Source organism: Anopheles arabiensis, chromosome 2, assembly GCF_016920715.1.
Source record: "Anopheles arabiensis isolate DONGOLA chromosome 2, AaraD3, whole genome shotgun sequence".
NCBI lineage: Eukaryota > Metazoa > Arthropoda > Insecta > Diptera > Culicidae > Anopheles > Anopheles arabiensis.
The window spans coordinates 158,883-177,267 of record NC_053517.1 but is presented as its reverse complement, the minus strand read 5'-3'; the positions used below and the strand labels follow the sequence as shown (position 1 = coordinate 177,267).

The 18,385-nt window shown below is 36.2% G+C and overlaps 1 long non-coding RNA gene across 1 annotated transcript; it reads right to left on the bottom strand.

The window, feature by feature from the left end:
* Positions 1–3,818: 3,818 nt before the first annotated feature.
* On the bottom strand, positions 3,819–4,665 carry LOC120894225. Its single transcript, XR_005738181.1, has 2 exons — positions 4,540–4,665; positions 3,819–4,481 (listed from the first exon to the last, which is right to left on the bottom strand). It is a non-coding gene; the product is annotated as an uncharacterized LOC120894225 (long non-coding RNA).
* Between the last annotated feature and the right edge of the window lie 13,720 nt (positions 4,666–18,385).

Here is an 18,385-nt window from a genome sequence, read left to right as displayed (position 1 = left end):
ACTTCGCGTATTAAATGTAGCCACCGAAATTTTATCCGGGCGGAGTGTAGTATTGGTAAACGTGACCGGAAATTGGGTACTTTTGAGTAAACAACATTTTATTTCCTCAGTTTTAGTAAGGAGGACCCTGGAAACTAGACAACAAAATAATGGCTTATTCTTGTACATCTTCTAAACTGTCCACCCTTCCCAGTCTACCTTGAATGTAATTTATGCTTGATATTAAATGTCACACTTTTGGCGATGGTCTAATTTATTTCTAATTAACGGTATTTTCCATTTGAAGAATGGCTTCCTTAATGCTCTTTTATTCCCATCTGTCCACACCCAAGCATTTATTTTACCATTAATGGGATCATCAAGACGATACTTCTTGAACGTGATGCATAAATAAGGATGTTTGATATGTACAGAAATGAACAATTTAGGCGTGTACACAAATAAGGCTTCTGGGTATATTCAGAAGTAGCCTTGAATAAACGCAACTTGTTACTGGCTGTAGTAAGGAACGCTCCTTTGCTATCATGTTATGACGTTCTTTTTCGCACATTATAAAGTACTTTTGCCAAAAACCTGCAACCAGTTCCCTTGCTACTTTCAAAATTTCCTACTTGCTATGTTGCGCGTTCGTTTTAGGGAAAATTGTTTCCGGATACGGGTATAGGACAACATTCGAGGGTTAATATCCGTATCTTTTTCAATGATAGATGGGCACCCTCTTTGTATCGCACATTTATATCCTTTCCACCACTGGATAGTATACATGCGAATTTGCGAATTTATGCTAAGTGTTTGATAAGGGGACCCTTCTTTCTGAAGAAATTTGGCCTGACGAATAGAGATTTCCTGCTGAGATGGTTGTTGGTGGTTGGATATTGTAGAATTTTTTTGCAGCCCATTATGAAAACCAGAATAATGTGCTTGAGGTGACAGCTTCACGACATTCCTTACACTATGTGTATAAAAGAGCACTTGATTTCATGAGCATTTGTATCGTATGTTTTTTGTTCTTTGTGTCGTTCTTTTTGTCGGCCAAATTTGTTCTTTTTTGTCGTTGCCAAGACGCACCTTAGGATATGCCACGTATGTGTCATTTCTTTCAATTATTGAATCTGGAGCAAATCGAGAGACCTTGATCAAATCAATTCGCTGTTACTGAAATATTATCTATACTAAACTGTTTCAAATCCCACGTCTTTAAGATTAATATAACTTTAAACACTAATAGCTCAGAATTTATTTTATCATTAAAAAGAATAATTATACTGTACCTACCATGTCAAATAACAGCTACCGGATACCTAACAGCATGAAGATCGTACTGACTTCTGAGAGTTACAAGCAAATAAATTCATATAAAACTAGTAGTATGCCACAGTAAAATTTGTTTGTCTCCCCATCGAAATTTCTAATTGACCGTAAGCAAATACTTCCTTAAGGCGGAAATTATTTTCAAAGACGTCGTTGTTGTTCAAGTTACGCCGGAAAAAACATCGAGTAAATCAAAATTTGGGTTAACCGAAATTTGACTCTCCTCACTGTGACCTTTATCGCTATCACATTCACATTGGAAACATCGCCTTCCTGTCTAGGAAAAAGCAATTGAGAGGGGATGATGTGGTTTGGACATAAAGTGGTATTGTGCAAGAAGAATCTACTCCTTTTCGAACCATAAGTCATTGGTCGTACTGCTTCTTTCGTCCTTTTTAGCTTCGTTCACTGACCAAGCTAAGATTCTCACATGTGCTCTACCGGAAGACTTATTCTCTTGATGGTACGGATGTCCGGATCGTTGGATACAGCATCAGTTTGGTCCATCCTCTTGGTCAGGAAAACTGTTCCCAATGGACCCATAAAGGACATAAATGCTTATTGGTTCCAGTCGCTTATACCACAGCCGGAAAATTGGACTTCTCGTTGAGCCTCTAGAAAAGGATTTGCTGAACGCTGCCTGCGGCTGTATGTGCTCCCATTTAGGAAAAAAGGGTTGAATTAATAAATCAACCTTAAGCAAACCCGATAAAAAACAATGTCAGCTACCGTGTTAACTATTACCAGTTGTCTACATTGTATTACTTATTTTTCCCCACTCTTTCAGGATACAAATCGAACTCAGCAAAACGCCAATCAATGTCCAATTATCATCATTAACGAGCGATATCTCTAACATGGGATGAAACCAACGGAAAATGATCCGTCACTTAAATTGCTTAATCTTTCGGAAATCTTCTTTTCCTTTTGTAATAAAAAAAAAGTATTTTAAACACAATAAACAACACTTCCGCAGATCACAGAGAAGCCAGAAAATCCACCAAGTCAAACCCACCGACACACACCGACAAACGGCCTGGGGAAAATTAGCAGTTGATCTTTTTACTCCTGCCAAACCAGCATGCCGTGCCTTAGTTCCTTGAATATATGTGAAGCTGGTGCCTTTTTTATTTGTCTTCCCCAGTCATCACCCCATCTACTTTCCACAGTCGTACAGTCGGTACTCCTCTTTTATTTTTCCACCCATCCGAAGCGTCTTTGAACACTCAACTCCATCTAACAAGCCTTATCATCTCCCCTATATTTATTTATCTTTGAGATTTTTCTGGCCTACCAACAGGCTTGATGTTTTTTTATTCTAGTCTTGAAATTCGCCTACCCATAATTTGGTTTATTTTCTTTTTTCACCTACAGATTCCTGGGGTGTTTTTTAGCTTATCATGTAATTCTTATCCTTGTTCCAAGGGTGAGAAAAAGTAAAGTTTTTTTTTTGTTTACTGAGTCCTTGATGTCCTGGTATTGAATTTTGCACGTATAGCTGTACAGGTGAAATGATTGGTATGGTATCATTGTGACTCAATGTACCACAAAACAACCTTAATCGATTAAACTGGTGAAACTAACCAACTGGGTTATCATGTTATATTGTCCATTTGCAATCGTCGCAAAGCATATATATAGTTGTAATATTATTCTGACTAAACTTTCCTCAGATAGAAATTTGGCATGCAAAGATTAAGCAAACGAGTGGTGTTCAAAGACGAAGCAAAGTGTTCAACAGGGGAAAAGTTTTGCTTTAACGAACCTGTATACTGGAAGTGGTAAGCGTGGAAAGCTTCCTCCTTAATTCAATTAAGAATTTCTTATTAAAAACATATGGCCGGGCAACCTGCTGCTCATTGTGTTAAAAATATTCCAGGAAATAAAAAATGGGCCCGTAAACATAACATACCAGAAACAAAACCACCATCATTTTCAGATGCTACATGCAGATGTGCTAGCGGTTAAATTACGAAGAAAAGGCGCCTCAAAGCTTTTGGTTGTACCACTACAACCCATACTTTGTACAAACATCTATCTTCTGATAAAACCTAAAGCCAAAGATCAAAAGAACAGACAGGTTTTATATAAAAAAAACTGACACATAGAAAAAAAAACATAGAATCCATCATCAGACGCTGTCAAAGTAATTCACGTACAGGTTCAGAGCATAATTAATGCATTAAATTAATATATAAAAATTGTTTAGAATTGGAGAACAACTAGGTACAGGCTTCGTCGCATTTTGAAACTATAGTTATAAATAACAAATGTCTTTCAGTATTTAATTTGCACTCACATTAATCGTCAAAGCAAATAGCAGCAGTAAGACACAACACAGTTTCAACAAGTTGATCTAATCTACAAACACAAACATACAAACAAACGCGTTCAAGGTTGGATCTTTGGAAACACTGCGGCTTCTCAAATTCACAACACTTACACCACCCCATGGCTTCAGGCGAGTTGCTCTTTCCAAGTTTATTGAATAAAATTCACACAGCTTGTACCGTAACACGAGTCCTTTTATGTTGGAGACAATTTCAGCCCAAGGCTTTTTATTTTACAGCTCAAACAATAATCTTTAACGACTCTCCGTTGTGAACGTTTCAAATTTTCTTAGTCAATTATAGATGTAGTTGAGCACTCAAATATCGTTCTTTAATCTTCATCAGAGGATATTTCATGCGATTCTATGCTTCCGAAAACTAAGGTCTCGTGCAATGAAGTTGTGCTGAAATTTTCATCCATTGGTACATTCAACAATAAATTGTTCTCTTCAGTACTTTTCTTCGTTTGTTTCTGTTTGGTTAGATGTTGAGGGTTTTGAAAATTACCTCGAACTCGATGTTTGGGTAGCTTATAGTAACTGCCTTTACGATTTAAAGTTCTGCGATAAAAAGGCACTGTTGATAGACTTTCCTGGCTCGTATTGTTCTCGTCACGAAAATGATTTCTATCAGGATTGAGCACAAAATGTTCCTCATTATCAAACGGTCCGTTAAAAAAAGCCTCGTGTAATCGATAATAATCCAAAAACTCATCTTGAACAAGTCTGTTACTTTTAAAAGATTCTAATGCATTTTTTATCCATCTTTGCAGTACTGTAGGATGAACCGTGCGTTTATTTTTCAAAAATACAAATGAAACTAATTCATCAAGGTGGCTTCCTAGAAGTATATACATTTTTGTAATACAATTACCCCGAAATATATATTGAGTACATACCACTTCCTTTCACAAGATGATAATATTGTAAGCCTTTAAGAATATGACGATAGATTTTTTTTGGAATCTCTTCAGACATTTTTTTGAATGTTTACAAAACGGAGGTGTAACACTTTACACAATCTGTCAGAGTTAACTAAGATTATTTAAAATTTAATCAATGTACAATGCAAGAAGTATAAACGAGTACAGTTCGTTGCTAGGTTGCCATTTCCAACACTACCGTTTGCAATGGTACCCGACGCACTTGACTTTTTTGGTTGAGGTTATTGAAAAATTCACTCTTTTCGTTCGTGTAACGAATTTTTGTTAAACGATTCGTGCGTTTAAATATCGGTATCAAGGGTACCTCGCGGGAGCAATTGAATGTATGAATAAATATCAAACATCACATATTGTTACATGCACCACACTTCATTGGCTCGTGCGACAATGTACATGTCATGACAAACACGCATGTAACGAAGCCGCAGGGAGGCAAAGCAGCACTGAGGCATACACCCGACTCATCAAATCCTGCCGATCGCATCATATCAGCAGCAGTGTTCCAGAAAATTAAGCGAGCTTCGGTCTGGTTTGGTTTTTCTCTATCCACTGCCATCTTGCAAAATTCTTACCCTAAACCAACCAACGAAACTAATCTCGAGATTCTTAATATGAGTGTTTTCCTAATACATGGTTTACCAGTACAATAAACAACTGTCCACTTGTTTATAACAATTGTCTTTTTAATAGGCACCGCTGTCTACCACTTGAGCACTCGTCAGATGGTGTAAGCTACTCTGTCCAATTTAATAACACAATTATCATTTTCGATTGCACAACGGTCATATTCGGTACGGTTTGTTGTGGTTGTTGCAGTATTAACAAAATTGATGCTATGATTTACTGGAATATATGGTTTATACTGCATCTTGCTTGAATATGTTTGAATCTGTTTTGTCTTAGCAAAATTTTGCCGAACAAAACAAACCGTTCCGAATCAAACCGTGCAGCGGTGTCTATTCAATGAGACGGTTGGTATAAACAAATTGAAAGTTTGGACTGGTAAACCCTGTAATTACAGCTATTCGTAATATCCTTTGCTTGCGTTGTGTTCCAGCTCGCATATAGTTGTGGGTTGTGTAATTCAACGCGCAACTCAGTTTGCTGTTGGCAAAGCTATTTGAAATGCTCCTCGGCAAACAATAACTACACCTAATCTAAACAGTAACTGTGGCAGCTCTAGACACTTTACCCCTCCTAACGCACTACACTTCGGAGACAGCGGCAAAGATCGCCAATCAACACCTTTTTTTCACTTTTTTCGCCAGCAAAGCAGCACGCGCCTATCCTACGAAGGCTATTCTTCGAGCGTCGAGGTTATACTACTAATTCGAGCACGCGAAGAATTCACGTCCTCTTCTGCCTATGATAACTCTGTATATATGGTAAGCATCCAAATATTTTAGGACACCAAACCCTTGGAAACCTAGTAGGTTGGCTGGAGAAGAAATGCTGAAAACAAAGAAAGATATCGTAACTCGCCCAAAAAAACAAAATTTTGATCTTACCCATAACAGAGGAATGCACATGCACTTAACTTAATTTGATAAAAGTTTGATTTTTTATTTTATTTTCATTATTGTCTTGTGTCAGGCGAGGGATGTTCTGACACAGCCCTGTCATTTTGATCCTGTTTAACAAAACAGTTCATTAGTTCAGATGGAACATTCTAATGTTTCAATACACCGGTAGAAGAGATATACCGAAATGCCGAAAAATATTTCACAATTTTAAAATTCTCGTTATTTACTAACTTAATTTTTTACCGTGAAATATCTTCTTTTAAATTAATAACTACAATGGTCTAAAACTAAGTACCATATTAAATACATTCAACTGTGCTTTTAATAGACTGTATTAAGTCCATTTTTTTTTATTTACAGAATTGATTGATGTGCCTCAATTTTCCAGCCATCCAATCATCCTTTGAAAGCTTTTGAACGCCATTCGAGTGTAAGTTAAGCGATATCATTGTCTCTCACACAAAGCCTTTCACTCAGAGATTAATCCAGCTGGAAAACTACAACACAGCACGTTATAGCACGTTGATTCCCTCTACAACACATCATTCAGCTGGCCTTCGTGTTATCATCGTGATTTCCGCACTAAACTCAAACATCTCCCTTTTTTTTTTTCATTCTAACGACTTTCATCGAAAATCAATCCACTTTCAACCCTCGCAATAAAATAGTTTGTTGTGGTTCCATGTGAAGCTATTGTCGTCCATGTTTGTGATGTAGTTAATGTGTGATTGACAGCTAATTAAATGTGCTTGCCTTTTTCTTACAATTGATAGCCCTACGTGTTAACACTTCTTAGACTATTTTGGCACATTTGGAATCAGGGACAGCCCAGATCATATGAACTGCAAACTTAACTGTAAATTCGTACGGGAAATAAGTGCAACACAAAAACAATATTAGAATTTTTATATCTTAGTCGCATAGACATACAAAGAAAACGGAGCAGTTGGAGCAGCTTATTTGATGAAAACTCAATAGAAAGAATTATATAATGTAAAATACATTGCTCGTTTTTATTTTTTGTTTTCTTTGGCTTAACAACCGTTGTCGGTCAAGGCATGTACCACTGGTGAGCATGGCTTTCAGTGACTTATTGATTACATATAGCAAGATAATGAGTCCTACGTATAGCGGCACGGTTCGAATATTGAATTCATGACGGGCATGTTGTTAAGTCGTACAAGTTGACGACTGTACTAGGAGACCGGTAGTTTTTGTAAGTATTCTACCAATAACGAATAAGGTCAAAAATCATTTATCCTTTATAATATTAAAGTATAACATGGTACAGTCGTTAATTTGCACAACTTACCACCAAATCCGTTATGAGTTCAAGCCCTGGGTGGACCGAACCCCCCATCCTCATATACGTAAGTGTCTTTCCTTTTATAGGTACACCAATTAGTTTATGACTCAGTGAAGACCAGAGTCTGGTCACCAGACCGACCACGATTATTGCGTCAAATAAGAAGTCGTTCATATAATGTTAAGCCGGTCGTGGATTGTTTTCCATCCGGTCTATCCAGGGATAAAAATAGTATTGCAATCAGACCTCACTGGTTGAACTTCGATTGCATGTACTCAAAGTCTATATAATACAGTGGTAGATGCATAGCTTAATTGTGGACCACCATTTTCAAAGCATATTTTTGACAGTTAGATGAAAAAGCGTATACAATCATTTCCACACAACCAAACACTTTTTAGGGCCAATTGTGCATTTTCTGTACAAAACCTAGTGTAACTATATCTTTCCTTCTCAAGAACGTTGCATGGAGAAGATTTTTCATTAATTCATCACTTAAAAACGACCACAATCAGGAAACTAGCCTTTTCACTTTGGTCCTCTTGAGCTGCACATGATTTCATCCTAATTTTGTGCACTGAACTTGTATAATCGATAATTGCGCTATAATTCTATCTTTTCTTGGTTTTCGTCAACTTTTTTAAGTACAGGTATTCTCCGATATATGCCATGCTTGATATACGCGATTTCGCTTTTTTGATTTCACAGTACTTTTAGCAAATTGTGGCGCCTTAGGTGGCGACATTCGAGCAAGAATCGTTGTGGGAAAACAACGTTTTTACATTCTGACTGTACTCTTAATTTGCAGAGCATAAAATTACTTTTCTCGACTTTAATCTGATAAGACCCGTAGTCTCCAAACATTAGATACAAAGTGTTGCTACGGATGTAGCAATCCGTTTATTTCTGAGTAGCTTTTTACAAACGTTTCTACAACTGTCGCTCGCGTATAAATTTATCGCTGATCAGTTTAAAAATTCGTCTGTCCTTTCTATCTTAACTTTTGCTTCTTCTTCTTCTTCTTTGGCTCAACAACCGTTGTCGGTCAAGGCCTGCCTGTACCCACTTGTGGGCTTGGCTTTCAGTGACTTATAGATTTCCCCCCATAGCAGGATAGTCAGTCCTACGTATGGCGGCGCGGTCCATTTGGGGATTGAACCCATGACGGGCATGTTGTTAAGTCGTACGAGTTGACGACTGTACTACGAGACCGGCTATACTTTTACTACTGCCGCAATTTGCGATGGCGCCCTGTTCCTCGATCAGCTGTGCTACTCGACCCTGCCTGACCCCGCTTAGTGAACTTAGCCGAACTTTTATCCAATTGGCCCTATTTATGATCAGCTGGTTGTCTCATATCTTGGCGCATCTTTCTGTCCTTATCTCTCTCGACAGCGCCATCTGGGGTAACCTTTAGCAATTGTTCGAGCTGTCCTTGACAGCTCGTTGTTTTGATTTGCTATTTGTTTGGTTAATCCACACGAGGTCGATATCGTGCCAACACAAAGAGCCAAGATATATAAAACATATCGATTCGAAATAGAAGTAATCTACCCGATGAACTGAAACCACCATCAATATCAAAGGCAACAACCAAATGCAATTCGTGAGCTGTACTATACCTAGTCCACTTTTCTAGTACTAACCATAGCGTACAGTTGATATTGGCCACAAACGTACCAACAAACTAGTTTAGATAACGAAACCAGGACTCAGAACTATTCAATATTTAATATTAAAATCAATAAAACCATTCAATCCATAATATCAATCAATAAAATCAATCAACTCATGCAAGTGAGAGGATATAAACATTATATCTCCCTATTTATTTATAAGGCTGCTCCTGCTCCTTGCAGAAACATCAGTTTCCGATATTAATTCGTGTTGCAGAACATCCAGTATTTTGCATAAATATCCATTCATCCGTGGTGATGTTAATTATTTGGCAAAGATTGCATGAAAAAATTACACCTTTTTAGCCAATTAACGTATTCTGTTGAATTTTAACTCCTTCGCGACGCTTATGTAGCAATTTTAAGTGAATATGGCAGTAGAAGGCTACCTATTATAAAGAGTTCACAAAAACGTACTTTGCAGACAATACAGTATTAATTCGTTGAAGCTTTTGTACGTTCCAGCTTATTTACATTTCAATTATCATGTTAACAAACCAGCTAAAGTCAAGAGCACCTCAGGACAATGACAACTAAAGAACTAATTAACAGCAATTAACACTAGCTTTATACATTCAGTCTTACACTATGTAACGTGAATGAACAAAGTCATGAAAAGACATAAGTAATTTTTTTAAATTTAAATGTATCTTAAACATTTCAACACAACCTATTCGGTACCGTTGTTATGGAAAACTGTAGTAACTATATTCAAACCAAATCCGGTCTTGAATATAGCATTAAGTCTATGAACTAGACTGCATTTGTGGATTTCTCACTTTCTCACAAGGATTTTACACTTCTCCTACACCTTCTCAGGATGAATGGACCAAATGTACTACAAAACCTATTCAAAAATATTCATGAAATAGCAGAGTTTTTTTAATAAATATTATTCAAATATTTTACCGTTCCTTGCTTTAAGAACTTTAAAACTATCTTGTTAAACTCTGCATTGTTATAGTTCAATAATTTATCCTAAATAACTTTGTCTAAGCTTAGTTATGTCTGTACTTTAGCTATCGATTTTAACACTCGGCTCATAAAGCGAAATATTGTTTGACTATAATTTTGTATGTCATCGGCTTTGTTCGTTAGTTACATTCACATCGATGATTCATGGTATGAAAAATGAGTGAGAACCACCGAAGTAACAGACTCAGAATTGCATTTCTAAATGGATAAAGAAGATAAATGGTTATTTTCACATATGTTAATTACATATTACTGTTTTGAGTTTTAAGAGTTTACTTCTGTTGATTTTTTGTTATGTTCGACAAATGAAGTGACATTAAATTCTCTGCGTCGGCTTCAATGTTATGAAAATCAGTGCTAGAAAATTACAACACATGCCTTTGTTTTTTCGACAACAAAAAGTAATGAACTAAAAGTTATCATTCGTTTTCATAATTTAACATTTTCCTACGCTAGTCGCAAATTAGAGAACCATTTGGTGAAAGACAACTCCTGCAAATTCAAATAACAAGCTGATACAATGTAATATAATTTTCATACAATTTCCTATTTACTTTAGAGATATACATTTTTACAGCATTCATTAAAAGTTGAAAAAATTAATTATATATCATATTATCTTGTGTTCTTCATTTCTCTATACCATCGTCATTTTGCAGCGTTCATACATCGAGTAGACATTTTCGCTAAAGTAAGTATTCTTATCGAATTTTTCATGCAGGTTAGTTAAAGTCCTTTCGATTTCGTTAACCAAACTGTTTAAGGATTCCGCCAATGCTTGATTAATTACATGCTTATAAACATCAGGTTCTTTGGAAAAAAATATCCCACACTCCTGCCATACCCTCGCGATCATCATTTAATATTGACAAAGCAGCCGGGCGCCCCTGAATAATATTAAAAAGAGACAAACATAAAACATCGTTTGCTATGAAAACGTAACACCATTCTGTTGGTAAACTTGAATCATGCAAAAAGATTTTACAAATACAGCTATGTATTTCTCCACCTCTAACCCTGTTAACAGCACAACACGATCCCGTTATCCTGGAGATTTTTTCGTCCTCATTGCATCGCAAAAAGGTTAGATCAAAGAAAAAAATTCATTACGAAAATAACTTTGTGTCCGCGGAACCACATCCTCCAATTCAAAAGTAGCTTCCCAAAAGTCATCAAACCATAAAATAGGCATGTGCCATCCCAGAAAAGATGAAATGAAACAAGTACCGCTCTATATTTTTGTGAGCAAATGTAAAATTTAGTCATATCTAGGATATCTCACTACAGCTTAGAAATAAAAAGGAATTTACATCACATTGCACTACTTTTGCATCCGTTTACCGCTCGTTTCTGTTCATGCATACCTGCTTTGACGAATTAAAACTAAATTCTTATTGCGACCGCGGTCCTGTTGCGCTATGTTTTGTACAAAGAATCCTGTCTGGGAAAGCAGGGGAAAGCCATGGACATGGTTTGGTTGAAATGATGAGCAAACATTTGCATGCCTCGCCGACCCCGTCCGTCATGGACGAATGTCAACCCTAATTTTAAGTGTAATCTTGTTTGCAGAAGGTTCAGTCTTGGAACCGCCGGGGGCAAACGGATTCAATTTGTAAACTGTAACAGTTTAGTCGATTTCCGGCCTCAAAACGACTTCCCTTCACTGTAGTGTTTCCGCTACATAATTGATTTAAATCTTGATCCTAACTGAAGCACCGCTGGTTTCACCGCTGAATCATGTTTTGAAATAAATCATCCGCAGCCTCCTGTACCCGACGTCATCTGGAAATGAGCAAGGCTCATTGAGGGGAACGGCAAGTAGCAGACAAATTACCGCCAACTGGAATGGCCAATCGAGGGGTAGTTTTGAATAATTTAAATTAAATTCCACAAGCGATCATAGCATCTCAAACAAACATAGTGTACGACAACGACAACACAAGTGATAACGCCGGACATCTGCAAAGTATCTGATGTTTGTCCTGTTTTAGGAAGAGCTCTATCGTTGTTTTTTAAATGTCATTCTTGTACAAATGTAAATGTCGCATTCATTTAATTGTAGAAATGGAAGGCATGTTTAAAATAATAATCCAAAATATCTAAAACTACATTATTTTGCTGAATCAAAATCTCAAACGGAATTTATGTATACTTTTTTAGTACGAAATCCTCGAAAAACGGAAATTTTCTGTAATGCTGCAAGCTCACAATTTAAAAGCAAAATATTGTAACGGTCTGCTTGCAGGATTTTTTCCAAACTGAAAAAGGGAATTGAGATCTGGTTTTTAAACTATATAGCCTCGAAATATAATAGTTTATGTGTTTTGATGTTAGGCTGGAAATACACGAATCGGGATCGTCACGGTACCGCAAATTTCGCACCTTGTATATAACAGTTGTAGAACAGCTGGGCTGTCAAATCTTTCGCGCCTTCAATCATGTCATTTAATCGTCACCAGACCTCAAATGAGTCCATACACGAACCGAGATTATCTCGACTATCTGTCAGATTTTATTACAAAACTGACAGTACTAGTCATACGCGATGTTCACGGTACCGCGAAAATCTCGGTTCGTGTATTTCCAGCCTTATATCATTTAATGACACGACCTCAATACCTTTTTCAGTTTTGATAAAAATTCCGCAAAAGACCGTTACGCCGGTTCCGACCGCCTAACACCAAATTTTTGGGATAAAACAGATTTTGGTTAACAGCGGATGTTGAGTCCCAGATTGCTTAGTTTTAAAGTTCTGCCAACCGCAAACGGGAAGCGTTTATTTTTCAATGTAATCGAGGTATGTTTATCATACCTTTTGCAAGTTTAAGTGTTTTATGCGGTTTGAACTTTTATTTGCCTGAGCAACATACTCCAAAACCGATGATTAAATACTATTTCTATTTCTAGTATGATGAATAGATCATACTATTTCTATTATATGTAAAAAACGGGTTTGGTAGGCATAATCATTTATTCCAAACTATATTAAACTAGGTGTTTCGGTTTCTGATAATTCATTATCTTGACTTTCTGTGCAACTTTTTCAAGTTTTTTTTTTATTTACGCTTATGAATTTAACACAACAAATTCTTACAAATTTGAGAAACACATTTTTTTAAATTCTTACTGCATAAAATCCGCAGGTCTTGTCTCTATCTAATAAAAATCTGTGCATTGGGGATAGTGGAACATTGGAATGCTAGATAATTGTGGGGGATGTCATCAACCCGCCTTTTACAAGCTAGGAAGAATAATAGAGAAAAATACTCTACAAGGCGCATTTAAGACGGAAAGAGCAAATCGATTGTTTTCTTTCTACTTACCTTAAAGAGGGTTGATGAAGAAGTAATCATTAACCTCATCTCTTATTTCCAACGAACGGAATATATTTTATGTTTTTTCTTTGTCTCACCAGAAATAGTCACCTACAACTTTTATTGCAACGAATAAGCTCCTTCATTTAGAATGTGAATAAACATCCACGCTACGAAGCATTCGTCTTCGGTAGCGTTAGTGTTGTCGTACGGTGTTTCGAGGACAACAAAACGGAGCACTACGTACTAATCATTCCCTTTACTTTAGTTTTCGACACAAAACGTGTTCCGGAAAGTGAAGTCGTTACGGTGCACTAGGTCCATTCATCTTCACTCCAGTGGCGCATTTTCCAACATTATAGTGCTTCCCACACAGTTAACGGTAATGAACTTCTAGGTATCGCAATAAATAAGATTGGGATGAATGACCAACACTAATTAGTTGTGTCCCTTGATCCCACTGGCCGTAAATAGAGAGCTGACACCAGCACTAGTGTACTAAGATACCAAGCAAAGAAGATGGATAAAGGTGTTAACGAATTCGTTATATGACTATCTCTAAATGGAGGAATAAACGTAAGTTTTAGGTCGCATGCTATCGAGTACAAAAATGAATCAACATTAATCATTCACACATATGTCTGCAACCACAAGACTTTGATTGGATCGGGATATGTAACGTAATTCTACTTGCGCCCATGCTCAAGTTCACAATTTCCACCAACAACCATTTTAAGCTCAATAAAAAAATCAAAACATATATCAATAACATATCTTGCAGTGCGCGCATCTCAAAAGGACGAGTTGTACAATCTAAATTACTGTTTATCTGATTAAGCACATCAATTGTGGTTGATGTCTGGCATGAATTAGTGTTCCTACCTATAGAACCATACTCACTCCAGCGTATAGGAGTTCTCATTCGGTTCGTATTGGACTTGAACCCATGATGAGCATGTTGTATTGACCAGCATGCATACCAGGGAAACACATTCTTATAGAATATGGAATTATAAATACCCTATTTTAATGATAAAAAAGAACTGACGCGATTCAAGCGGTGAATTACAGAAATAACCTTACTTAATAAATCTCAGAACATAAAAAACAAACATTGATGAAATCCTTCATAATAATGTAAATATGGTATCTTAATTTTGCATAGGTCCTGCATTATTGTAACATTTCTTGTCAACATGAAAAGCACTCCTGTACTGTGGTCATATTTACACCCTCTCCGACACGTTGCTTCTGAAAATATGTGTGCGATGGAAGTTCGAGTAGTAATGAATCTAGGACACGCAAGATGATTCTGCCCTTGTGTTGCTTTCTTGTCAGATGTCTTCTGAAACGGAAGTAAAAACCTTTGACCGCAATAGATAAAGGTTCACAAAACATACGAAGAAACTATGCGAAAAGAAAAACAAGGGAATTAATAGACTGCAAATAGAAAAAGTTTGTACGTGATTTTCGACCATTGTCTATCCGACCAGGAAGTTGTTGCCGGTTGGTTGACGATGACTGAACTCTAATATCTACGTTCTACGGAACAATCCCCATGAGGACCGATTTACGATAGTTGGCGTTAGTCTCTTTTGGTCAGACGCCAATCGATCATTCTTTGTCTCAGATGGCTCTTAATTTATGTCATTCAATTTATTAGCACTCACGCACTTATTGGCCAAGCCTTGTGCTGCTGGTGTTAACAGATGCTCTTGCCCTGGATTATTTTTTCACCTTCTAGTTGGTAGCAGCATATATAGCTACACAAATGCCTGTACACCAGTTTGACTTACAATGTAACAAAACAATAGTAATACAGTCAAGATGATTCCGTATAAGAGAATGTTAAATTGTAAAACTTTACAAAAAGAAATCCCATAGGTGCTGCTTTTCAAACTACTAAAACAATAATAAAAATACAATTTCAAGTAAATTATGTTCTACCTACAAATCTCTATCTTTTGATTTTGCTCCTACTCTTCTTTTCGATGTATTAACATGAATGGAATACATAATAGAGAGAAATATTATATTATTTATCTGATGTACAAGGGGAGCATCGAACATGCCTTTTCACAGTTAACATAACGGATATCCATAAGTACAAATCGTTTAAACAAACGATATTATACATTTTTGATGACCGAATGTGCGAAAATAATGACTATTACTCTTGTCAAGTGTGAACCGATTTTTTGTATCTATACACTGCAAACATAGAATCAATCGGATAGAGTATTTGAATACACGATTCTTCTCGCCCTTGGCAAACGACACAATTACGGGATGGAAACAGAAGGCCATATTTTCCCATTACATTCTCTCTGTATCTGTGCAAGCCCATCGTACTCTCAGATCACGTATCACTGACGTATTCAATTTGGAGTGCTTTTTATTGTTGCCAAAAAACGACTGTTTTCATAAAATTTTACGACCCACGTGTGGCTGATGCCTGACAAATCAAACTGGAAGGCAAGACACCATCGTACTTGCCACACGGCATACTTCAGGGACAACAGTACACTTAACATAATTCATTAACCTTTAATTCAGCTGATTGACCTTTTTCCCTTTTATATTTGTTTAGTAAGCGTAGGTTACTTGCTTTTTTACCGGTGGTGTACAATTGCAAAATGTATTTTATACAGCTAGAATACGTCACTATCAAAAGAAACTCCAAAATCGATGTAATTGAGGTTCACATCCATTACCAGAATCAAATTCTCTAACAAGTTTGGATATTCCCTTACACAAACCCCTACCATCGTAATAAGAAGTGCTGGTTCATACAAGCCATGACGAGAATCGCAAGAATCGACACATACAAATATGTGTAAAGGAAATAAATAAATTAAAAATTTAAAATAGTTTAAAAACTCGTTTACTTATGCACTAAAAATGGTTTAAAACCGTACTAAAATGCTTTAATAAATGTGAGGACTAGGATATAAAAATAGGACTTATTTTACCCAGTTGGAATATGTACTGTGCTGTTTTATGCCTGTTAAACTTTTCGTTCCTCCAGCTGGACCGTTGTAAACGGTAGTGATTCGTGGTTACGGAATGGTTAACAATATGGTTATCTGAATACAGAGTAGACTGCAATTATTTCTCCTTTATTCTCCAGAAGCCAATCGCAAGAAATTTAACCAATAAAATCTTCCTAATAGTAAATTCGTCCACTTTTCCACGTTAACTATGAAACTGTCAAAAGCGATCTGAAAATGGTAACCTAGCAACGGGTTCTCCTTAAAAGATCTTGCACTAGATATTGAGCAGTTTATAACATTACACTTATGGTTTCCTGAACATGGTTACTTGGATTGTTTCAAGTGCATTGCGCCAAATCTAACGTAGAGAGAAAGATAAACAGCAATCGAGAAAGAAGGCAAAATTCTCCTCAGTAACGAATAGAAACAAGGGGAAAGCAAACTAGGCGTAAGATGCATTTCAGAGAGTTGATGAGAATAATGCTCGCTAAACACGGCAATGTGACGAGAATTACATTTTCATAGCCAAAAGCTAGCGACTTCAATAAAAAAACGTGTAATAAAAATCAACATAAATTATTGAATTCATTAGAGTTCGAATCGAAATGTTTTACAAATTTGTTTTTTTAAAGCACCTTCAATAAAAAATGTGTTATAATAAAAAAAAGTTATTATATGATCTGTATCATCATCTGTATCAGTCATCATTATAAAATTTATTACGAAAAAACTAATCAAGGGAAACAATAAATAACATAAATAGTTAAGGAATATTTTCATAGCCTGACATGTTTTTTTTTTCCTGCCACCACCCTTCACTTCACCATCGATGTTCTCTTAGATTGCTACAAAGGCGCAACAAATCGTACATTTACTGGTTTTATCTATATTTTCTGAATTTTCTGCAAATCTGAAAATACGACTGTCCATATAGTTACGGTAGACGGTGTAGAATAACGTATACTCGTATTTGTTTCGTTTTGTTGTCATATTAATAACTAATTTAATGCAACTCATATCAACGCTTTACATTATTATAAACGACTTTGACCATCAAGGAAACAATGAAAGTGCTTAACTAGCTATTTACAGTTTTTACAAATCAATAACAATCTATAGTACTTAATAGAACAATTTATTAGCTATCCTTGTTGATTAGCAGTTGGTTTCCATTTTTCTGGGTTTTTGGTGTTTTTATTCACAATATTTCATTCTTATCGGCTCACTCACTCCTTTTTTCGATATGACTCTCTAGCTACCTTTTATCTAGCCTTCATATACAATGTATGAGAAATGTTATTAGCGATAACTCACCATTTCTGAACTATTTCCAAGAACGCTATCTAATCTCTACTTGATGGGTGTTTCAGAGTCGGTTCAACCGCGTCGTTGACACTTACTGTTGGGATTCAATACTAGCAGATTCCCCCCAATTCACATAACTTCCATACATCCGTAGATAAAATCATGAAAGAAAGGTTACAAAAATAATACTACTCATTCCGCTGTTCAGTCGTACAGATAATAATTAGACATTGATTTATGATTCTACCAAAATTTAACTTACAAAATGTTGATTTATTTTTTATTATGTCCTATCATATTACAATAAATAATTATTGTATTATTGGTACATAATGGTCTACTAAAGTTATCAAATGTGATATTTTACTCTTCGTATTGTGATACTCTCCTCATATGATGTCCATGTGGATATGCAAAAATGTTTAATAGGTTAACAAAACAGCAGAGAGTGGTGTATAAGCAGCGTTTTGAATTAATGTGTCTTCTTACAATCCTTCAAGCTTAAGTTGCTGTACATCGGTTTAAATTTTGCCGCAGCTCTTCACTTCTGCGTTGACTTTTGCTGGCGCACAGCAAAATATTGTATCATTTATTATTTGATTAACACGCTGTCTGTGCAGCAACAACACGAAACGACAAACACCAAAACGGATGTTTAGCAATTTAGCATGAAATTAGGGACACTTGTGATTGAGTGAAATTGTTGTAG